This window comes from Pristiophorus japonicus, unplaced genomic scaffold (assembly GCF_044704955.1).
Source record: "Pristiophorus japonicus isolate sPriJap1 unplaced genomic scaffold, sPriJap1.hap1 HAP1_SCAFFOLD_47, whole genome shotgun sequence".
NCBI lineage: Eukaryota > Metazoa > Chordata > Chondrichthyes > Pristiophoridae > Pristiophorus > Pristiophorus japonicus.
Window position 1 is genome coordinate 1,724,194 of NW_027254374.1, and position 25,253 is coordinate 1,749,446.

Genomic DNA, 25,253 nt, shown 5'->3' on the forward strand with positions numbered 1-25,253 from the left:
CATTAAACAGGCGGAGACCAATAATAGTGACATGATAATTCACTCACCGTCCAGGGGGTTTGCCATTCCTTAGCTCCAACTGTTGCCCAGAAACAGGAGGAGTCATTCAACCACTCGAGCACATTACACTAGCGGCCAATCATAGTACCATGACTGTTATTTCACTGGACTACTAATCCAGAGAGAGAAAATTACAGGCCACCACTAGAGTACGGTAATTTAAATTTAATTAAATAAACCTGGAATTTAAAAGTACCAGTAATGGTGACCATTATCATAACAAAACAATCTGATTGACTAGTATCCTTTAGGGAAGGATATCTGCCGACCTTACCAGTCTGGGCCGAGATGTGACTCTAGACCCACTTAACTGCCCGCTGAAATGGACTGGCGAGACATTCAGTTGCATATGGTTGCTCAGCAACACCTTAACGAGGGCAATTAGAGATGCGCAACAAATGCTGCCCTTGCTAAGGAAGTCGACATGCTTGACTTAATCAAATAAAACACTGGGACCTCTAGATTGTTGCACAGGAACAAGAAGACCCTCAAGCCCAGGTTATAGAATGCTGAATCAGGAGACAACTAGAAGAATGGATAGCTCGCTGGTTTCAAGACGTAAAGCAGAGAGTAGTGTTAAAATGGAGCTTTTCCTATTGGAAGAAGGTGGGTAGTGGTGTTCCACAACGACCTGTGTTGGGATCATTGTTGTTCAAATGTTATATTGAAAATTTGAACGAGGAAGCAAAAACATAATTTCGAAATTTGCAAGTGATATCTAATTAGGTGGGGTGGTCAAAATTGAGGACGACTGCGACAAATTACAGGAGGTCATGAAAAATTTACATTTGAATTTCAAACCATATAAATGTGAGGTGTTATATTTTGTTCTGAAAATAGGGTGGTTGCATATTATTTCAGGATGTCAGTATGGGTGGCGTAGAGGATCAAAGCGATCAAAGAAGAAAAATGCACAAAACTCTAAAAGTTAAAACACAGGTTATCAAGCTATACAAAAGGCAAAGAAAACGAGATTATTTTTTTCTACACGTACAGAATATAAAAGTAGTGACGTTATTCTAAACCTCTATTTAACCTTTGTTAGACCACACAGAATGCTGCTTACAGTTCCATTCGCCATATTATAAAAAGCATATAGAGGCATTGAGAGGATGCTGAGTAGATTTACAAGGATGATGCATAAACAGTCAGTGCAAACATATCAGGAAAGGTTGAACATGCTGGGTCTACTTTCACTTGAAAAAAGAGGCTGAGGCGCTACCCAGGTTTGGTACTCTGTTTACAAGGTAACGGTAGAGTGAGGTATATGTTTGGACATAAGGTTACAGATTGTGTGGAATAATATTCTGCTGCCGCTAATGTCCTACAGCACCTCAAGGATGCCCAGCTTTGAGCTGCTAGATCTCTTCAGAATCTATCACACATAGCACGGTGGTAGTGCCAGATAACACGATACAGACTGTCCTTCGTGTGAAGACAGGACTTGGTATCAACAAGGTTTGTCCAGTGTTCACTACTACCAATATTGCCATGGACAGTTCCATATGCGACAGACAGATTGGTGAGGAGGAGGTCAAGTAGGTGTTTTAATGTCGGAGCGACAGTTGTGATGCAGCACAGCACTTTCGGAGTTGCTGACTTTCGGTTGAGATCTTAAACCGAGACCCTGTCTGCCCTCCGAACTGGACTTAAAAGATCCCACGCCCACTATTCGAAAGGAGAGCAGGAGAGTTCACTCCGGTGTCATGGAGCCAATGTACATCCTTCAACCCACATCTGTTCACTATAACATCGTTGGTTCTTGCTGTTGCAAATCTTCTTTTGCATTTCCTACCTCAGAAAAGTGACCACACTGTAAAACTACTTAGCTGGCTGTGAACCGCTTTGGGAAGTCCTGAGGTGAACGACGCTGCAGAAATGCTCGGTTTATTCTTTTAGATCATCCGCTAAAAGTTCACGATAGTACGGCCGGTTAATTCAGATGGTTCATGCATGGTGCTGTTAACGTGAAGGCCGCGGGTTCCAGCACCGTACGGGACATTTTATTTTTGCGTGGGGGAGGGCGGTGTTGCGAGTATTTAGCTTTGTTATTCTAGAGAAGCTTTAACATTTAGGAACGAAACTCACATGGGCCCTGCAAAATATTGAAGCAATGTTGCAAAATCTTAGTTCTGATAAGAGCTGGTGGAAAGAGAGATTGTTTCCAGCATTTAATGAACAATTCGCTTATCTTCGAGAATTTGGGACTTATCGTATTTCAATCAGTTAATGGCCCACTGCCGCTGATTGGTTTGCGTTCTCAGTATGGAACTGAAATAAATAAAATTCCCGTGAATCATCGCTCATTCTCAATATTAGTCTGGTGTGTACTGCAGGAGCAGCGTGGCTTAATGGAGAAAGAGTCTTACTTCGATTCAAACACTGATATTATCTGAAGATTGTAGGTTTGAGTACTGCCTAAACTTGTTCAGCTCATCAGCTGAATGTGGTTTCCTGCCAAACATTGCAGCGCTCTTTAAAAAATGCACTTTTTAATGCTGTTTTCTGTGTATATTTCTCAATGCTCTTTGCAAAAGTTTCGAACAAAAAAACAATCACTTATTGATTCTAGTAAATTATTAGTGTTTCCAATTCGAATAATAAGTTTGCATCAATCATTTTAACAAAAGGCAGTTCAGGGAATTCGGTTGAGTCTCGGTTTCAGTCATCTCGTCAGGGAATCGCTGCAAGCAGGGTTTGGAACCAACGCGGGAAACCCCAATTGGATTTCAATTCCAATGCCTTAACCACTCAGCTATCACATCTACATTTTGCAATTATTTTAATAATCAAATCGTCGTTTGAAAAATAAAGACAATTGGTCGACATGCTTGCCCTCTTGTATCTCCCAGTCGATGTGAAAACTAAATCGTAGAATCATTGAATCTCACAGCACAACAGGAAGCAGTTCGGACAGAACTGGAAGGATTTACTTACCGTGAAAAACTGAACAGACTGGAGAGCTTTTCTCTGCAAAAGTCAAGGCAGATATTGTCTTTAATATTATGAAGTGATATGATAGCGTCGACGTGGAGAAAATATTTGCTATTGTGCAGGAGTTCAGAATTACATGTCATCAATGAAAGACAGACACCGATTAATTCAAGAGTAATTTCTTCACCAAAGATTGATCAGAATGTGGATGGTGCTAACACGATCACGAGTTGAGGTGACTAACACATATGCTGTAAAGAGGGAGCAAACTAAGCACATGAGTGTGAAAGTAGTACAAGGTTGCGAATAGGATGAGTTGAAGTAGGATAGACGTGGTCCGGGCCTGGGGACTTATCTACTTTCAAACCTGCGAAAAAAACAGAATGCTTCCTCTCTCTCTATGTTTATTTCATCCAGAATATCACACACCTCCTCGATGGCAGTATCTGCACTGCCCCTTTCTTTTTGAAAACAGATGCAAATTATTAATTAAGAACCTCAGCAAAATCTTGCACCTCCACACAAAGATTTTCCCCATGGTCGCGAAGAGTTCCTATACTTTCTTTAGTTACCATCTTACTCTTAATATATTTGAAGAACATCTTTGGGTTTTCCTTAATTTTACAAGCAAACAATTTTTCATGCTCTCTCTCAGAATTCCTAATATCATTTTTAATATAATCTCTTAACTTTCTATATTCCTCCAAAGATTCATTAATATTTAGCCGTTGGTATCTGAAAAAGCTTACTTTTTTTTTTCTTAATCCTCGCCTGTAAGTCCCGAGACGTCCAAGCGCATCTCGACTTATTTTTCACAGCTTTTTACTTTAAGCGTACATGCTTGGCCTTAACCTTCCTGATCTCCTCCTTGAAGGCCTCCCACTGTTCCGAAAATAATTTACCTACAAGTAGCTGTTCCTGTCCACTGTGGCCAAAACACTCCTCAACTTGGCAGAATTAGCTTTTTCCCAATTTGGGACTTTTATTCCAGACCATAATTTTCCTTAGCAACAGCTACCTTGAATCTGACTGAATTATGGTCACTAGCAGCCAATTGTTCTCCCACTGATACCCCTTCAACCTGCCCAGTTTCATGTCCCAAAAGAAAATCCAAAACCGCCACATCTCCTCTTGGACTTGTTACATACTGAGTGAAATAATCTATCTTGAATACATTTTAAGAATTCTACACTCTCTCCCCTTTACACTATATGTGTCCCAATATTTGGATAGTTAAAATCCCCGACTATTACTATCCTATGGTTTGTGTCCCACGGCAATTTGCCGACATATTTTATCTGCCATCTCCCTCCCATAGTTTTGCGGTCTATAATGCACACGCAGCAGTGTGATCGCCCCTTTTTTATTGATCAATTTGACCCATATGACACATTTGATTATCCCTCTAACATATCATCCCTCTTGTATTCTATGCCTCGGCAAATTAAGGAAAGCATTCCGGATGCCTTCTGCACGATATTGTGTGCCTGTCCTGCAACATTCACGGATTTGTTCCCTTTGTTCCACTACACTTCTCAGTGTCCTGCCATCTAACGTGCGACCCTTTGCCTGGTTCGCCGTCCTCAAATTTATTACGTCACGTTTCTACATATTGGTTTCCATAAGCCACGATTCTTCCCAGCTGACCACTTAATTCACATCTTCCTGCATTCAACAAAGCTTTTTTTCATTATCTACCACACAGCCAATTTTTGTATCATCTGCAAACGTTTCAATCCTATGCCCTTCATTCAAATTAAATCATTGATACATACCACAAAGAAAAAGGATCCTCCTACGGAGTCCTGCGGATCCTCCCTCGAACAGCTTTCCAGTTCCAAAAACACGTTTTGGACTTTGCTTCCTGCCTCCGGGACAATTTTGGAATCAGCGTTGCCACTTTGCCTTGGATCCCATGGGCTTCTACTTTCGTGAGCAGTCTGTCATATGGGACCTTGTCATAAGCCTTGCGAAAATCAACATGCACGACAAAAAATGCACTTGTTACCTCCTCAGAAAATGAAATCTATTTACGCAGACACGATTTTCCCTTAACAAATCCATGCTGATTGTCCTTGATTAATCTGTATCTTTCTGAATGAATATTTATCCTGTTCCTCAGAATTTTTACAGATAATGTTCCCACAACCGAGGTAAGGCTGACTGGTCTTTAATTGTTCATCTATCCATTGTTAAACAAATGTTCGGCATGAGCAGTCCTCCAGTCCGTTGGCATGACACCTGTACCCAGAGAGTATTATAATGATCAGACTTTGTACTATTTGCTCTTGTCCTTCTCTCGGCCCTGTGGAGCTTTCCACCTTCAAAGCTATTACATCCCTCAATATTACCTTTCTCACTATGATTAATTCAGTTAATATTTCACACTTCTCACCGATTGCAACGTCTGCATCGCCCCTCACTTTTCAGAACACAGTTGCACAGTATTCATTAAAAGCATACACACATATTCTGCCTCCACACACAGATTACCTTTATCGTCTCTAATGATCCCTACACTTTATTTTGATATCCTTTCCTCTGAATGTATTTGTCAATCTTGCATTTTCCTTGATTTAATTGTCAATATCTTTTCATTATCTCTCTTTGCTTTCCCAATTTCTTTTTAAATTTCAACATTGCACTTTCTTTACTCCTCTAGATTTTGTGAACTATTGAACCCAAGCTTTGGCATATGTACCCCTATTTTCTTTATTCTGCGCTGCAAGCACCTTGATATCAAGGGGCTTTAGATTTGTTAGTCTCACCCTTTGCCTTTAAGGAGCATATTTGTCCTGAACCCTGAGGATCTGCTCTTTGAATGCCTCCCAATGCTCTAACACAGTTTTTGCCTTCAAGTAGCTATTTCCAGTGCACTTTGGCGAAATCCGATCTCTGTTTGCCAAAACTGACTTTTCCCAACTTGAGATTTTATATTCCTGATGTAACTTTGTCAATTTCATAACTACACGATATCTAACTGAGTTATGATCACAAGCACCAAAATGCTCACGATTGATGCACCTTCGACCTGCTCAGCATCATTCGCGCAATCTAAGCCCAGAACCGCCCCCTATCATGTTGGACTTGCTACATATTGGCTAAAAATGATCTCCTAAATCACTTTCAGGAATTCTGCACCCGCTATACTTTTCACACCAATTCTATCCTCGTTAATATTAGCGTAGTTGAAATCGCCTACTTTAAATTCCCTCCAATTGTTGCACTTCTTAGACATTTGCCTATATATTTGCTCGTCGATCTACCTCTGGGCATCTCTACTACACTCCCAGCCCATTTTAGATTCTTCAATTTATCTCATATAGCCTGAATTGAAGACCCTTCGAACACATTATCTCACCTCACAGCTGCAATTGTTTACTTAATCAATACTGCGACCTCCCCACTTCCCTCGGTTTTAACCCCCCTCTCACCTGCCTGACAAACATTTAACCAGGAATGTTGACCTATCGTACCTGCTCTTCTTTCCGTCACGTTATAGTAAATGCTCTAATATCATTCTCCTCGCTGACACGTGGCACCGGGCATAAGCCGAAATTACTAACTTTTTATCATCAACTTAGACGATCTTTCGAACAAGAGTGACTTGTTTCAGCATGTGTTTACAGTTGTTTCAATGAAGGACCCGATAATTCAGTCCAGTTCACAAATTGAAGGGGTGGAAGATGCCTGCGAGTGGAAGTTTTATACGTGTGGTGACCTTTGCACATAAGCCACCATAGGGATTTGACAGAGCTTGAAGTTTATCTCGTGGCATGGGTTAAGCTGGATCACTGGAGAACTGCTCTGCTGCATGGACCTAGTGCACACACATTTCGCAGTGTTGGATAGCCCGTGCTGCCCCTGGGCCGTCGCCTATTCTGTGCCTCGTACCTTCATATGTCGCACCTCTCCCACGAACTCTCACCACTCCTCCGCCACAATCATTCGCTCCATTTCCACCGCGATCTCTGACCTTATCTCCACCACGATCTCTTTCCGTTCCTCTTCAAAAAAAGTATTCGCTGCACATCCACCACGATCTGTCAGTGCTCCTCCGCCAAAATATCTGGCCGCTTCTCCGTCACATAAATTCGCAGCATCTTCGCCATGATCTCTCGCTTCTCCTCCACCACAAAAAAAATGCTGCACCTCATGCTTTTTAATCCCCCTTCTCGCTCCCCCAAATCAACATGCAGTGCCTCATCCCACTTGCGACCTGTGACATTGGTATCATAATGTATCAAGTCCTCTGGCTGTTCACCATATCCGCCCAGCATCCCCTGCAACCGCTCAGTTATATCCTTGACCCTGATACCATGGAAGCAACATATTATTCTGGAGTGATGTCTGCGGCGTCTCTGCACGGCTAACTATTGAATCTTTTAACAATATTGCTCCCACTCGTCTTCCTACCTCCTGGGCAGCTGAGCCGGCAGTGGTGCCGTGGACATGGCTCTGGCTGCATTCCCCGAAGAACGATTCACCCACCCACCCCCACACCAGTACTCAGAACAGAAAGCTGGGTGGAGAGTAAGAAAAACTCAGTTCAATCCTGAATTACCTGGCTGTTCCTTCTCTTCAGTCTGGCGGCCGCACATTCATTCTCACCCTGCACACGTTTAAGCTGCGAGGTGACCACATCAAGAAACATGCTATCCACGAAGTTCTCAGCTTCGCGGGTGCACTGCAGTGATGCTCCCACCGATATGCTTTCCATCTGCCCAGCTTAATTATTAAAACGAAGTACAAAACCGCAACATCCCTTTTTTGGCTTGCTATTATTTGGCTAACAAAAAGTTATCCTGAATGCAATTGAGCTATTCTGTGACGTCAATGCATTTTTACTACTTATATCACAGTTAATATTAAAATAATTGATATCACCCACGATTGCTCCCTAATATGTGTGCATTTTTCAGATATTTTCCAACAGATTTCTTCTTCTAACTGCCTCGGATTGTTTAGGGGCCTGCAGTTCAATCCCTGTAATGCGTTTGTCCCTTTTTGTTCTTATGTTGAACCGATTTAGCTTCTTTTGAAAATCCTTCTAACTTATGAACCCTTCTCACAGCTATAAATGTTTATTTCACAAAAATTGTCATCCCTTCATTTTTATGCCCATCCTTATCTTGTTTGAAAATCTTGTAACCAGGAATATAGAGATGCCTACCCTGCCCCTCTTTATGCCATGTTTCTGTAATCGTTAAAGTATCATCATATTTCAAGGTGTCTATCTGTGCTTTCAGCTCCTCCACCTTATTCACCCGTTCCTTACATTTGGAATATGCCATCATGCACAGGCGTGGTTGGAATTGTGTTTCAAGTGAGGTTCCAGAGGGCTCAGTTCCGGCCTCTTGCTTTTTGCGGTACATAGCAATGATTAGACTTGAATGCAGGATGTATGATTAAGACTTTTTAAGATTATACTAAATCCTGCCCTGTATTAGATAATGAGGAGGAAAGCCGTAGACAGCATAAATGCACTGAACAGATGGGCAGAACAGTGGAAAATGTAATTCAATCTGGAGAAGTATGAGGTAATATATTTGAGCAGGGCAAAAAGGCAACGGAATAAACAATCAGTGGACGGCACTGGGACACTTAGAGGAAAATAGGGTCCTTGGAATGCATGTACTCAGATCCATGAAGGTAGATGGACACATGGCTAAGAAGGCATACGGGATACGTACGTTTGACAGGAGAGGCATGGAATACAAGAAAAGGGCGGTTTTGCTTGAAATGCTACAAAAATCCAGAGTTGGAACACAGCTAAAGTCTGCATGCAGTTCTGGTCAACACATTACAGGAAATATGTTATTGTACGAGGGAGCGTACTGCACAGATTTAAGAGTCGGCAAGCATACTAACACTGAAGCACCAATCCTCGGATTATACTGATTTTCAATTTCCAAACTTCAACTTATTTTGGAAAAATTTCTTTCATAATACAAACTGGGATACGGCTCCAAAATAAAATGCATAGTGGAGCAGATGCTGCATATGGAATTGTTCAATAAATGCTGGAAAAAACTCGACAGGTCAAGTAATAGCTGTGGCCAGAAAAACACACGGCGAAGTTGTCAGGTTTATGAGCTCTCGGCAGAAGTAACTTTTTGCAGTATTATTTCGAAGTATTTATATGACTTACGTAAGTTTCCTTCCAAACGTTTAAAGCTGATGAAAAACAACAAAAAGAAAATAGAAAACGCCCCACAAACAAACGTCAATTGGCCACAAGAGGTTCAAACCCACGACTGTGGCATGAGTAATACCACGTTTTAATCAATTGAACGAACCTGCCTTTTTGTTAATCGCTACATTCAACATACTTTTATGTTAAAAGCTGATATTATCCAGGCGTCTTCAAATCCTGCACTATCGATCAATTACATCATAAGCACATAAGAAATGGGAGCACGAGTAGGTCTTTTGGCCCCTCAAGCCTGCTCCACCTTTCAATAAGATCATGGCTGATTTGATCTTGGCCTCAACTCCACACCTCTTCACGCATCCGATAACCCTTTACTCGTTTATCTCTCAAAAAACTGTCGATCTCGGCTTTAAATCTGTTCAATGACCCAGCCTCTTCTGTTCCCTGGAGCAGAGAATTGCATAAATTTACTACGCTTTGAGAGAAGAAAATTCTCCTCATCTCAGTTTAAAATGTGCGACCCCTTATTCTAAGACGATTCCTCTAGCTTTAGTTTCACCAATGAGTGGACATATCTTCTATGCATTCCCCTTTTTCGAGCCCGCTTATTGTCATAAGTTTTAATATGATCACATCTCATTCTTCTGAACTCGAGTGTGTATAGGCTCAACCTGCCCAATCTTTCTTCAACGGTCAACCCCCTCAACTGCGGTATCAACCAAGTGAATCTTCTGTGAGCAGTTTCCACTTCAAGTAAATTCTTCCTTAAATATGGAGACCAAAACTGCAAACAATACTCCGGTGGGGTCTCACCAATACCCTGTACAGTTGCAGCTGGAGTTCTCTGCTTTTATACTCTATCCACCTTTTAAAAATGGCCAGCATTAAATTGACCTTCCTTATTACTTGCTGCCAATGCATACTAACTTTTTGTATTTCATGCACAAGCACCCCTCGGTCTCATTGTACTGAAGCACTTTGCAATGTTTCTCCATTTAAAATAAAAATTGATTTTCTATTATTTCTAACAAAGTGGATAACCTCACATTTTAACACATTATAATCCATCTGCCAATTTTTTTCCCACGCAATTAACCTATTTAAATCCCGTTGCAGATGCTTTGCATCCTCGTCACAATTTTCTTTCCCACCCATCTTTGTATCATTAGCAAACTTGGCTACATTACACCCGGTCCCTTCAACCAAGACATTAATCTCGACTGTAAGTAGTTGACACCTGCCGCAACCCACTAGTCATTGTTTGTTAACCGGAAAATGATCCATTCATCCAGACTCTCGGTTTTCTGATAGTTAGCCGATATTTTTAATCCAACCCCGTGAGGTTGTACTTTGTGCAGTAATAACTGACGTGAAACTTATTGAAAGCCATCTAGAGGTCCAAATACATCAAATCTACTTCTTCCCCTAATCCACCTGCGCGTTACATCCTCAAAGTACTCCAGCAAATTTGTAAATCATTTATTCATTTTCATAAACCAAAGCTGATTCTGCTTGATTGAATCATGTTTTTCTACATGTCCCGCTACTTCTTACTTAATAATGGAGTCCAGCATTTTCGCAACGAGTGATTTTAGGTTAACTGGTCGATAGTTTCCTGCTTTTTACCTGCCTCATTTTTATAAATAGTGATATTACATTTGCTGTTTTCCAAGCCGCTGTGAGCGCTCGAGAATCCCGGTCATTTTCGTAAATAACAACCAATGCATTCACTATCAATAAAGCAACTTCTCTTAAGACCCAAGGATGAAAGCAGTCAGGTCCAGTAAACTCGACCGTCTTTAATCCAATAATGCATTACGTTCCTCTCTCATTATCACCCCTTGTTTTTCCACTATTAGGATGTTTTTCGAGCCTTCTACCTTCGAACTTCGGCCTTTGACCGACACAAAATATGTGTTCAACGGCTTTGCCATTTCCCGGTTCGTCATTATTAATGCCTCAGTCTCATCCTCCAGGGGACACACATTTCGTTCGCAACACTTTTCCATTCAACGTATCTGTAGAAACTCAAACTATCTGTTTTTACAATTGTTATGTGTCGTGCTCGTTTACTTTCATAATCTATCTTCCCTCTCTTAAACATTCTCTGCTGGCTGTTAAAATTTACCTTCACGACTCTCTCTACATACAGACTGCATTTATCAATCATTCACTATCCTATCAGCAACTACTCTGCATATGTTAGTGTATGCCACAAATATCCACATCCAGCAGATTATTAAACTCGCATGACATAAGTGCCAGGCAATGACGATCTCCGGCAAGCGATTGTCAAAGCAGCGCCACTTGTCATTCAACGTCTGACCACCACATGATCCCCCACCTAAAACATCCTGCTGGCCAACATTCATCACGAACTTATCTGGACCAAGCAAGTCAAATATAACTACTCATATTGGCAGAAGGTAAATAGTGGTGTTCCACGGGAATCAGTGCTGGGACTATTGTAGTTCATAATTTACATTAATGATTTAGAACATAGAAACATAGAAACATAGAAAATAGGTGCAGGATTAGTGCATTCGACCCTTCGAGCCTTCAACGCCATTCAATAAGATCATGGCGGATCATTCCTTCAGTATCCGTTTCCCGCTTTCTCTCCATGCCCCTTCATCCCTTTAACCGTAAGGGCCATATCCAACTCCCTCTTGAATATATGCAGTGAACTGGCATCAACAACTCTCTGCACCAGGGCATTCCACAGGTTAACAACTCGCTGATTGAAGGAGTTTCTCCTCATCTCAGTCCTAAATGGTCAACCCCTTATCCTAAAGCTATGTCCCCTTGTTCTGGACTTCTCCAACATCGGGAACATTCATCCTGCATCTATCCTGCCCAGTTCCGTCAGAATCATCTACGTTTCGATGAGATCCCCTCTCATCCTTCTAAACTCTAGTGAATAAAGTTCTTGTTGATCCAGTCTCTCCTCATATGAAAGCCCAGCAAACTCTGGAATAAGTCTGGGCAACCTTCGCTCCACTCCCTCAAGAGCAAAACGTCCTTCCTCAGACTAGATGAACAAAACTGAACACAATATTCCAGGTGAACCCTGACGAAGGACCTCTACATCTGCATTCAGACCTCCCTACTTCTATGTTCAAATCTCCTAGCTATGAAGGCCAACATACCACTTGCCTTCTTTATCGCCTACTGTACCTGTGTGCCCACTTTCAGTGACTGATGAACCATGACATCCAGGTCTCGTTGCACCTCCCCTACTCCTAATTTGCCGCCATTCAGATAATATTCAACCTTCATTTTTTTGCCCCCAAAATGGATAACCTCACATTTATACACATTATACTGCATCTGCCTTGTATTTGCCCCCTCACCTAACCTATTCAAGTCACCCTGCTCCCTCTTAGCGTCCTCCTCATAGCTCACACCGCCAGCCAGTTTAGGGTCATCAGTAGAATTTAGATATTACTCTCTATTCTTTAATCTAAATCGTTAATGTACATTGTAAAGAGCTGGGGTTCCGGCACTGAGCCCTGTGGCACTCCACTCGTCACTGCCTGCCATTGTGAAAAGGACCCGTTTATCACGACTCTCTGCTTCCTGTCTGCCAACCAGTTCGCTATCCACGTCAGTATCTTACCCCCAGTACCATGTGTTTTGATGTTGCACACCAATCTCTTGTGCGGTACCTTGTCAAAAGCCTTTTTAAAGTCCAAATGCACCACATCTACTGTTTCTCCCTGGTCAACTCTGCTTGCTACATCCTCAGAAAATTCAGGAAGATTCGTCAAGAACGATTTTTTTTTAATAAATCCATACTGACTTGGTCCGATCCTGTCACTGCTTTCCTAATGCGCTGCTATTTCATCCTTAATGATTGATTCCATCATTTTGCCTACTACTGATGTCAGGCTAACCGGTCTATCATTAGCCGTTTTCTCTCTCCATGCTTTTTAAAAATGTGGTGTTATATTTGCGACCATCCAGTCCACAGTCGATGGACTGTTGGAAAATGATCACCAATGCATCCACTATTTCTAGGGCCACTTCCTTGTGTACTCTGGGATGCAGATTATCAGGTCTCGGGGAATTATCAGACTTCAATCCCATCCATTTCCCAACACAATTTCGTGCTTAATAAGGATATCCTTCAGTTCCTCCTTCTCACTGTACCCACTGTCCCCTAGTACTTTCGTAATGTTATTTGTATGTTCCTTCGTGAAGACGGAACCGAAGAATTGATTCAATTGGTCTGCCATTTCTTTCATTCCCCATTATAAACTCACCTCAATTTACAATTTCTAACTTTGTGCATGGCTAAACTTTGTATTGCGGGGGCGGTGATGTGTTTAGTGAATACAGAGGACGAATGCAAGAAATTGCAGGAGGACATTACGAAACTTACAGATTGGGGTTACAATTGGAAAACGAAGTTCAACGCAGATTAATGTGAGGTGTTATATATTGTAGGAAGAAGAGGGAGATCTCTTATTATTTTGAGGATGCGATCCTGTGTGTGGTAGACAAACAAAGTGAACACGGAGTACAATTATTCAAATCAGTAAAAGTTGCCATACAGGTTAACAACGTCAAGAAAAGGAAACCATGTGTGTGGCTTTATTTCGAGAGGTATAGCTTTGAGAATCATGGAAGTTATCCTGGTTATCCTTTCCTTTGAAAAAAGAAGGTTGTAGGGTGACCGAATTGAGGACCTTAAAATTTGAAAGATTTCGATAGAACAGATACAGAGAGAATGTTTCCACTTATGTGGAGCAGCATAAGTAGACGCGATTAATGTAAGACAGTCAACCAGAAATCCAACAAGGAACTCAAACAAAACTTTCTTACCAAAATATTGGTGGGGACGTGGAACTCGCTACAACAGAGAGTGGTTGGAGCAAATAGCATAAATGCATTTAAGGGAAGGCTAGACACCCATATGAGGGAGAAGGCAAGAGACGGTTATGCTGATAGATTTAGATGAGGAATTTGAGAGGTGGCTGAATTGGTTCATGCATGACAGTATGGACTGCTGGGGCGGAAGGGCCTGTTTCATTGCCATTGATATTGAAGAAGAAAGCTGCCGATAGCTGGAAGATATCAATGCACTCGTGTTGGGATAAAAATCTATTTCAAAGAACAAGACTCGAGTCACTCGTCTGCTTTATTTGGGAAAACACACAAGTTTAATATACGTATTTGTAGACGTGGTAACATTCGAGATCTTTGCTCAGGTACCGCAACCCATCACGCCAGAAACACCGCGACTGGCCCAGAGTGCCCCATATTTAAGGTCGCAAACTAAAACTGCATTTGTTATCAAGGTTACAACGGAAGAATAGACACATTTCACAACAACGTATATGAGACCCTGAGGTCATTGTTTCAACATTCAGTTGCCCTTTATCCGCAGAAAAACAAGCAGATATCAGTGAGAACAAACGAGCAGCTGTGTTCCCTCTCCATCCGTCCCTTGTCTTGCTTCCGCTATCTTCATGACAGAGGGTCAGCGGATATTGGAGTCCAAATTCGGTTCATAGCAGCAATTACCAAAAGAATTCCCCTACAATTTCCCTCCTTTTGATCCTTGGCCAGCCCAATTGATCACCTTTGTCACTCTGCTTCTCATTTTCCCCGCACCTGCCGTCGTGATCAGCCGCGAGGTTGGGGAGAACTGAGATCCAGACGTTTCTGAATTAGCTTACTGTAATCAATAATGTCTTTACCTCCAATAAAGTAGTCAGCGTTCGCTTCTTTACCCTACGGAGTTTATAAGAAGTCCAACAGAGAAACAAGTATCTCAATGACAAAACTAATTCTGCAGCCACTAATTTGTGTGAGATTATTCATACCCAATAGTGTATATTAACATTCAGTCCCCAGTTCCACGCCTTCTCATACGAAGGTGTATATTGAAGGCATTTTTGCAATATCTTTTTTTCCACTATACGTAGCTTCTTTTCAATAATGTGGTATCGTTTTATGCTTGCCAGAGTGAGGTCTTTGATATACATCAGTCCGCAGGCAGGTGACGTATTGGGCAGCCAGCTTACTGTCGTATTGGTATAAAGCTTGCTTAATTTCATCAGTCAAGTTCAGTGTAATAGTTTGTCGAGCATGGATATATTTCATTCACGCTCGTCCAATCGTTACTGGTAGACTCGCGGTGAAGCAGAAGCTGGGGTTCAGGATGTTACAGTGATAAATGCCATAGCCACCAGTTAATTGGTTGGTTACCACACAGTGTTCACCTTTTCCACAGGAGGCTGAGTGAGTTGGTTCATACTGTGATGGGCTTATTTCCAAAACATATCCCTTCGTCCAGTTAAATCCGCACTTTTCGTTCCTCCCCCAGTCCACTGGTTGTGGACATATCGTTAGGCTTCCTATCCTGCGGCAACCTGATAATGAGACCCCACTCGTGGTACCGTTCCGTTTGATCGCATATTGATCCATCAGTAATATCGCATCTAGTTCTCAACCCGGATTAGACCCAGTTTCTCCACCTCAAACTGGCGATAATGTCCATACTCCCCCTTTACCATTACTGGAAGCATGAGGACCATCCCCACCAGGGAAGCATGGGAATCGTTGCATCTGCCTGTCGATGGAAAGACTCTTGTCACTCCTTTCATCGTCCATGCGTCCAGTTGCACCGGATGCTCTGCCAGGCGGAACAGATGGTTGCTATTGATCCATTCCGGGTCTTTGCCCCAGTGTATTTGTTCCAGGTCTTTTCTGACCTGCCCGATCATCCATCCACCGTAAGAGTGGCAGATGTCTGGCTGAAACTCATCCTTTTCTTTTTTAAATTCTAGGTTAATCCGGTGATTAATGGTGGCAGGCTGGTCCTCCAGGACAATAATCCCTTTAACTAAGCTCCCAGCTGTCCTATCTCTTTCGCTAGCAAGGTCCTCGGTGTTTCCTACCCCTTTCTGTAGCAGAAACCTGACTGTGTCTATGACCCGCTCTGTTTGTGCCTCCAGATATTGCATACCTTGGGCGTTAACAAATGATGTTCCCGTGAATACTCCTGTCAGGATATCATTGACCAAAGCCCGTTTATGCCTCCGTGTATGGCTTGTCTTGAAAGGGTCTGGAAACCTAGATGCCTCTGAGCCATCCCGATAGTCTTCCAATATCTCATGCAACAAACGGGTTTATAGCGCCCTTACTTTCGGGTCACACTTTTCTTGCAGTCCTAAATTGGTTATATTTACTATTATAGACAGAACTTCAGGGTATACATTCTCATACAGCATTTTTCCCTCCGATCTCCATACCAGACTGTTTGTGGTCCCTTTCCTTTTGGTGGAGCAATAGTTATGGATTGGGTCGCACGGGACTATTCTCCAGGGCCCTCCCCGACTGCAGTTATGGATATTCTGGGGTAAATGCTTTCTATCGCTTGACTCTCTACGTTTTGTATCGACTCAACTTCCTACCTTGTCGGTACACAATATATTTACTTCGTTCTCTGCATTTCCAGCGTATAATTGTACTATTTACCATTGCGAGCGCGTACATACTTTTAATTCTAGCTTATCATCAGTCCATTTTAACCATTCTATTTCCCCCTCACTGGACCATTTTCTAATAAAGCGCTCTGTTTACCGCCTTATTTTAAAATTATTTACAAACACTGTCTGTACTTCTGTCTCCACAGAAGTGAACTTTCGATTATTCCCATCACAACCATTCCCCCCACATCCCCACCCCCCCACCCCCACCTCGTTATCATCAACCAATGTAGTCCCACAGAAGTTGCCTTATTGGCTGAGCACGTCGAGGGGGTTGCGACAGTCAATAGTTGTCGTATTTTGCGAGTGGGATCCTTCTCGTGACCCCATCCGTCCTTAAGCATCTTGTCGATTAAGCCCTTCCGGTCGCCTGCGTAGAATTTAGTAACGGTGCCTTCCTCACCATCGTCGAATTATTTCCCCAACGCCATTCTGTGAGCTGGCTATGGGCGGTCTCACCGCACTGGCCCCTTCACACGACTTTAATCCTACCCAAGATCTCGGTTCTTCTAACTGCTTCCTGACAAATACTAATCGGTCCTTTGGAGCAACAACATTGTCACCAACTTATAATTCCTACTTTAAAACGTATTACTGTAAAGTACCGATTATTAAAATTGTGTCTTACCCGCTCCGCAGAACTCACTTGATTCAGATCTGTGCCCGATCTGATCATCGACTTCCAGGTCACCGAATTTGTGAGTGGTATTTAAAAGTCACACACTCTTGTTGTGACCCCTCCACCAGGTTCCAACCGTGCCACAAAATCCTGCCGACGATGCTAAAAATGTTGGAGTACAAATCTATGTCAAAGAAGAAGACTCGAGACAACCGTCTGCTTTAAGTGGGAAAATACGCAAGTTTAATATATGTATTTGTAGACGTGGCGATGTCTGAGATCTGTTCTCAGCTTCAGCAACCCATAACCCCAGAAACTCCCCGACTGGCAAAGAGTGCCCCACATTTAAAATCGCAAACTACAACTGCGTGTTTCATCAAGGTTACAACAGAAAAATAGACACATTCCGCAATAAGGTAGGTGAGACACTGAGGTAGTTGTTTAAACATTCAGTTCCCCTTTTATCAGCAGAAGAACAAATAGATATCAGTAAGAACAAACGTCCATCTGTGTGCCCCCTCCATCCGTCCTTGTCATGCTTCACCTATCTTCATGACTCTGGTTCAGCGGATGTTGGTGTCCAAATTAGGTTCATAGCAGGCATACAAACATAGAAACATAGAAACATAGAAAATAGGTGCAGGAGTAGGCCATTCGGCCCTTCTAGCCTGCACAGCCATTCAATGAGTTCATGGCTGAACATTCAACTTCAGTACCCCATTCCTGCTTTCTCGCCATACCCCTTGATCCCCCGAGTAGTAAGGACCTCATCTAACTCCTTTTTGAATATATTTAGTGAATTGGCCTCAACAACTTTCTGTGGTGGAGAATTCCACAGGTTCACCACTCTCTGGGTGAAGAAGTTCCTCCGCATCTCGGACCTAAATGGCTTACTCCTTATCCTTAGACTGTGGCCTCTGGTTCTGGACTTCCCCAACATTGGGAACATTCTTCCTGCATCTAACCTGTCTAACCCCGTCAGAATTTTAAATGTTTCTATGAGGTCCCCTCTCATTCTTCTGAACTCCAGTGAATACAAGCCCAGTTGATCCAGTCTTTCTTGATAGGTCAGTCCCGCCATCCCGGGAATCAGTCTGGTGAACCTTCGCTGCACTCCCTCAATAGCAAGAATGTCCTTCCTCAGGTTAGGAGACCAAAACTGTACAAAATACTCCAGGTGTGTCCTCACCAATGCCCTGCACAACTTTAGCAACACCTCCCTGCCCCTGTACTCAAATCCACTTGCTATGAAGGCCAACATGCCATTTGCTTTCTTAACCGCCTGCTGCACCTGCAAGCCAACCTTCAATGACTGATGTACCATAACACCCAGGTCTCTTTGCACCTCCCCTTTTCCTAATCTGTCACCATTCAGATAATAGTCTGTCTCTCTGTTTTTACCACCAAAGTGGATAACCTCACATTTATCCACATTATACTTCATCTGCCATGCATTTGCCCACTCACCTAACCTATTCAAGTCGCTCTGCAGCCTCACAGCAACCTCCTCGCAGCTCACACTGCCACCCAACTTAGTGTCATCCGCAAATTTGGAGATACTACATTTAATCCCCTCATCTAAATCATTAATGTACAGTGTAAACAGCTGGGGCCCCAGCACAGAACCTTGCGGTACCCCACCAGTCACTGCCTGCCATTCTGAAAAGTACCCATTTACTCCTACACTTTGCTTCCTGTCTGACAACCAGTTCTCAATCCATGTCAGTACACTACCCCCAATCCCATGTGCTCTAACTTTGCACATTAATCTCTTGTGTGGGACCTTGTCGAACGCCTTCTGAAAGTCCAAATATACCACATCAACTGGCTCTCCCTTATCCACTCCACTGGAAACATCCTCAAAAAATTCCAGAAGATTTGTCAAGCATGATTTCCCTTTCACAAATCCATGCTGACTTGGACCTATCATGTCACCTCTTTCCAAATGCACTGCTATGACATCCTTAATAATTGATTCCATCATTTTACCCACTACCGATGTCAGGCTGACCGGTCTATAATTCCCTGTTTTCTCTCTCCCTCCTTTTTTAAAAAGTGGGGTTACATTGGCTACCCTCCACTCCACAGAAACTGATCCAGATTCAATGGAATGTTGGAAAATGACTGTCAACGCACCCACTATTTCCAAGGCCACCTCCTTAAGTATTCTGGGATGCAGTCCATCAGGCCCGAGGGGATTTATCGGCCTTCAATCCCATCAATTTCTCCAAACACAATTTCCCGGCTAATAAGGATTTCCCTCAGTTCCTCCTCCTTACTAGACCCCCCGACCCCTTTTATAACCGGAAAGTTGTTCGTGTCCTCCTTCGTGAATACCGAACCAAAGTACTTGTTCAATTGGTCCGCCATTTCTTTGTTCCCCATTATGACTTCCCCTGATTCTGACTGCAGCGGACCTACGTTTGTCTTTACTAACCTTTTTCTCTTTACATATCTATAGAAACTTTTGCAATCCGTCTTAATGTTCCCTGCAAGCTTCTTCTCATACTCCATTTTCCCTGGCCTAATCAAACCCTTTGTCCTCCTCTGCTGAGTTCTAAATTTCTCCCAGTCCCCAGGTTCGCTGCTATTTCTGGCCAATTTGTAGGCCACTTCCTTGGCTTTAATACTATCCCTGATTTCCCTTGAGAGCCACGGTTGAGCCACCTTCCATTTTTTATATTTATGCCAGACAGGAATGAACAATTGTTGGAGTTCATCCATGCGGTCTCTAAATGTCTGCCATTGCCCATCCACAGTCAACCCCTTAAGTATCATTCGCCAATCCATCCCAGCCAATTCACGCCTCATACCATCAAAGTTAGCCTTCTTTAAGTTCTGGACCATGGTCTCTGAATTAATTGTTTCATTCTCCATCCCAATGCAGAATTCCACCATATTATGGTCACTCTTCCCCAAGGGGCCTCGCACAACGAGATAGCCAAAAAATTCCACTACAACTGACAAGGTGGGCAGAACAGTAGCAAATGGAATTCAATCCGGATAAGTGTGAGGTAATGCATTTGGGGAGGTTCAACAAGGCAAGGGAATAACCATTAAATGGTACACCACTGAGATGTGTCGATGAACAGAGGGACGTTGGAGTGCAGGTCCACATATCATTGAAAAGGCCTGATACATAAGGTTGTTCGGAAGGCATGAGGTATACTTGTCTTTATTAGTCGAGGCATGGGATACAAGAGCAAGGACATTATACTTGAATTATAAAAAAACACAGTTTAGGCCGTAGTACTGATATCTGCTTGTAGTTCTGGTGAGCACGTTTCTGGAAAGAGGTGCTTGCATTGGAAAGGGTGCTGTGGAGGTTTTCAAGAATGTTGCCTGGACTGCAGGCATTTGGCTAAGTAAAGAGTGCAGATGCTGCTTGTGCTTTCTTTGGAACAGAGCATGCTGATGTGAGACCTTATTGAGGTGTAGAAAATGATGAGAAGCCTGGATAGAGTAGATAGGAACACCTGTTTCCATGGCAGACAGGACACAAACGAGAGGCCATAGTATTAATGTAATTGGAGAGGATTCCACGAGTTATAAGGCGTAATTTATCCACCCTGAGTGTCGTAGGGGCCTGGAACTCACTGCTGGAGAGGGTGATGTGGGAAAAGTCCTCACCACATTTAAACAATAAATGTATGTGCAATTAAAGTGCCGTAACCTACCGCACTACTTCCCAAGTGCTGTAAATTGCGATTAGGCTATTTCGCCCTTGGTTGGCAGTTGTAGACACGATGGGCCGAAATGCTCTCTGTCTGTGCTGTCAATTTATAAGATTCTATGATTCTCTATGCTATGTAATCCTATGTAACTCCATGTAATCCGATATAGGATCGGGGCAGAGGGTGGATATTCTGCTGATAGTTTCTCACCTCCGACTCCCGAAACACTTTTCAATATCTACAAGGCACAAATCTGAAGTGTTTTGGAATACATTTACTTACCTGGATGTGTGTAGCTCCAACGACACTGAAGATAGTCGACAGCTTCCAAGACAAAGCAACCCGCTTAATTCGCATCCGATCCCCCACCGAAAACATTCACTGCCTCCACCAGTGCCGCACAGTGACTGCATTGTGTACCATCTAGAAGTTGCACCGCAGCGACTTGCCAAGGCTTCTTCAACAGCATCTCTCAATGCCGCAACCTCGTCCATCTTGAACGGCAAGGACAGCAGGAGTTCGGGAGCAGCATCGCCTCCACGTTCCCCTCCTGGTTCCACACAATCCGGACTTGAAAATATATCACTGTTGCTTCATCATCAGTGGGTCAAATCCTGCAAGTCCATCCTTCACAGAACCTTCAACACATGGAGAGTAGTGGCTCAAGAAGGCGGCTCACCACCACTTGCTCAAGAAAATTATAGATGGGCAATACATGCTGGCCTTGCCAGCGATGCCAAAATCCCAGGAATTAATTAAATTAAAATAAAAAATGAATGACTCTGTTTGGCAAGATTGCAGAGCTTTGATCTGATCCGTCGGTTGTCGGTTCGCTTAGCCGTGTCTATAACATGCTGTTCCCGCTAATTTTTGTGCATGTCGTCCTGTGTTCGAATGTCAGGAGGTTTGCACCTCACCTTAAGAAGTCTGGTGCTGCTGCTGGCATTCACTTCTACGATTCTCATGGAACAAGTGTCGGTCCTCTTTTCAGAAGTTGAAGTTGGAGTGAGAGATATATTGGGCCGTAAGAATGCAGATTGTGTGGAATTCTGTTGCTGCTAATGTCCGAAAGCACCTCATGGATGACCAGTTTTGAGCTGCTAGATCTGTTCAGAATCGATCCCATTTAGCACAGTGGTAATGCCAGAAAACACGATGCAGCGTGTCCACCGTATGAAGAAAGGCCTTGTTATCCACAAGTACTGTGCAGTGTTCATAGAAACATAGAAACATAGAAAATAGTTTCAGGAGGTGGCAATTCGGCCCTTCGAGCCTGCACCGCAATTCAATGAATTCGTCACTGAACACGCATCTTCAGTACCCCATTCCTGATTTCTCGCCATACTCCTTGATCCCGCTAGTAGTAAGGACTGCATCTAACTCATTTGTGAATATATTTAGTGAATTGGCCTCAACAACTTCCTGTGGTAGAGAATTCCACAGGTTCACCACTCTCTGGGTGAAGAAGTTTCTCCCCTTCTTGATCCTAAATGGCGTATCCCTTATCCTTAGACTGTGAGCCCTGAGTCTGAACTCCCCCAACATTGTGCACATTCATCCTGCATCAAACTTGTCTAAACCCGTCAGAATTTTAAAAGTTTCTGTGAGATTCCCTCTCATTCTTTTGAACTCCAGTGAATACAAGACCAGTTGAGGCAGTCTTTCTTCATATGTCAGTCCCGCCATCCCGAGAATCAGTCTGGTGAACATTCGCTGCACTCACTCAAAAACAAGAATGTCCTTCTTCAAGTTAGGAGACCGAAACTGTACACAATACTCCAGGTGTGGCCTCACCAAGGCCCTGTACAACTGAAGAACCATCTCCCTGCCCTTGTATTCTAATCCCCTCGCTATGAAGGCCAACATGCCATTTGCTTCTTTAAACATCTGCTGTACCTGCATGCCAAACTTCAATGACTGATGTACCATGACACCCAGGTCTCGTTGGACCTGCACTTTTCATAATATGTCACCATTCAGATAATAGTCTGTCTCTCTGTTATTACCACCAAAGTGGATAACCTCGCATTTATCCACATCATATTTCATCTGCCATGTATTTGCCCTCTGACCTAACCTATCCAAGTCACTCTGCAGCCTCATAGCATCAATTTCCCCAACACAATTTCCTGACGAATAAGGATATCCCTCAGTTCACTGCTTTCAAAACTGTCCAGGAAAGCTGTATCTCCGACAGACAGATTGGTGTGGAGGAGGTCGAGTAGGTTTTTCGCTGTTGGAGAGACAAAGCTAAGGGAGCTATGCACTGTCAGAGTTGCTGTCTTGAGGATGAGATTTTAAACCGACGCCCGGTCTGCCCCCCGAGCTGGACAAAAAGCATTTCAAGGCCAATATTAGGAAGAAGAGCAGGTGTGTTCATCCAGTGTCCTGGGACCAATATTTATCCCTCAACCAAAATCTGGTCTCGATCACATTGTGCTTTCTTAATGGTGCAAATCTGCTTTTGCATTTCCTACGTTACAACAGTGACCATTCCTTAAATGTCGTTCATTTGCTCTGTTGCACTTTGTGAAATCCTGAGGTGAAAGACGCGGTGGAAATGCTCGGTTTTTTTCTATTACAGCATCTGAAAAAGCCACATGCGAACAAGGCTGATTAGCTCAGTTGCCTTCGAGCGTGGTGGTAATAATGATAACGTCATGGTTTCGATCATCTTATTGTATATTTATTTTATTTTTGGGGTTGTGGTGCTGGTATATTAGTTTTATTATTTCAGAGCAGTATAAACATTGAGGAACGGAAATCACACGGGACTTGCAACATTTTGAAGCAATGCTACAAAACCTTAGTTCTGCCAAGAGCTCATGGACCTGCGGAGTTATTCCATAATTTAAAGAACAATTCCATAACCACAGGAACATTGTGCCTTCTCGTATTTCAATCCTTGAATGGCTCGCTGCCGCCGATTGGTTTGTTTTGAAAAGTAAGCAACTGAAATAAATGCAATTCCCGTGTGTTCGCTCGTTATCACCATTTGTTGTCTTTAAACCGCAGAGTGCGTTTGGACTAATTGATAAGGTGCTTTACATCCCTGCAAATCCCGATGTTATCAGAAGATCGCAGGTTCGAGTCATTATCGTCGTCGTTGTATTAAATCTCGTTCAACTTTACGAAGCCAAATCAAATTCGCCCTCATCAGCTGACGGTGAATTCCACCTAAACATTGGAGGGATCTTTGTTAAAATGTATTTGTTTCATGATGCTTTCTATGAATATTCCTCACTGATGTTTGTAAACTGTTTCCTACAAACTAATCACTGTTTAATGCCGATAATATATCAGTTTTTACAATTCGAACTACTGCTTCGCGTCATTGAAGGGCAGTACATGGAACGGTGATCACATTCTGGTCCAGTGATATCCACAGGGAAAATATAAAAAAAATAGGTTCGCTGCACAATCGCTGCGAGCAGAGCTTGAATGTGCGCGGGGAAACCCCTTTAAATTTCGAGTTCAATGCCTTAACCACTCGGCCATCGCAGCTACACAATGGAATTGTTCAATAGTCCAATGTTCGGTGCGAAATATCAGAAATATTGAACCATATGCTTGCAATGTTGTGTCTGCCAGTCGTTGTGAAAATTAAATCGTAGTATTGTAGATTCTCACAGCACAGAAGGGAGCAATTCGGCAAGACCTGGAAGGTTTTGCTTATCGGGAAAGACTGAACAAACTGGTGAACTTTTCAATGGAAAAGACAAGGCAGATACGGACTTTAACATTATGAATGGTTTTGGTCGGGTCGACACAGAAAAAATATTTGCTATTGTACGCGAGTTGAGAAATAGTCGTCTTACATATAAGCCAGTCACCGATAAATTTAATAGAAAATTCAAGAGTAAATTCTTTACCAAAGAGTGGGTAGAATGTGGAAGATGCTACCACGAGAAGTAGCTGCGGCAACTAGCACAGATGCATTAAAGAGGGTGCACCTCAGCACATGTGTGAAAAAGTATGAGAAGAATATGCTGATCGGAGGCAGTGAAGTAGGGCGGGAGGGCGCTCGTGTGCCGCCTGCAAAACCTGTTGGTGAAAATGTTCTCTTTATATGTTGCAGAATCTATACAACATTAAGTAACATCACTTTTAAACATCAACAACAACATGCTCATATAGCGCCTTTAATATAGTGAAATGTCCCAAGGCGCTTCACAGGAGTATTATGCAATAACAAGTTGACAACGACATGAATAAGTCTAAATTAGCGCAGGAGTCAAAAACTAGTATGGTTGATATTGTGAAAGAAAAATGTGGACAGCTGGAAGACATCAATGAATTGACCACGTGTGCAG

The 25,253-nt window shown here is 42.8% G+C and overlaps 1 non-coding gene across 1 annotated transcript; it reads right to left on the reverse strand.

Annotated features, from left to right (window-relative positions):
* Positions 1 to 24,362: 24,362 nt before the first annotated feature.
* On the reverse strand, positions 24,363 to 24,444 carry trnas-cga (transfer RNA serine (anticodon CGA)). The gene has a single exon. It is a non-coding gene; the product is annotated as a tRNA-Ser (tRNA).
* Between the last annotated feature and the right edge of the window lie 809 nt (positions 24,445 to 25,253).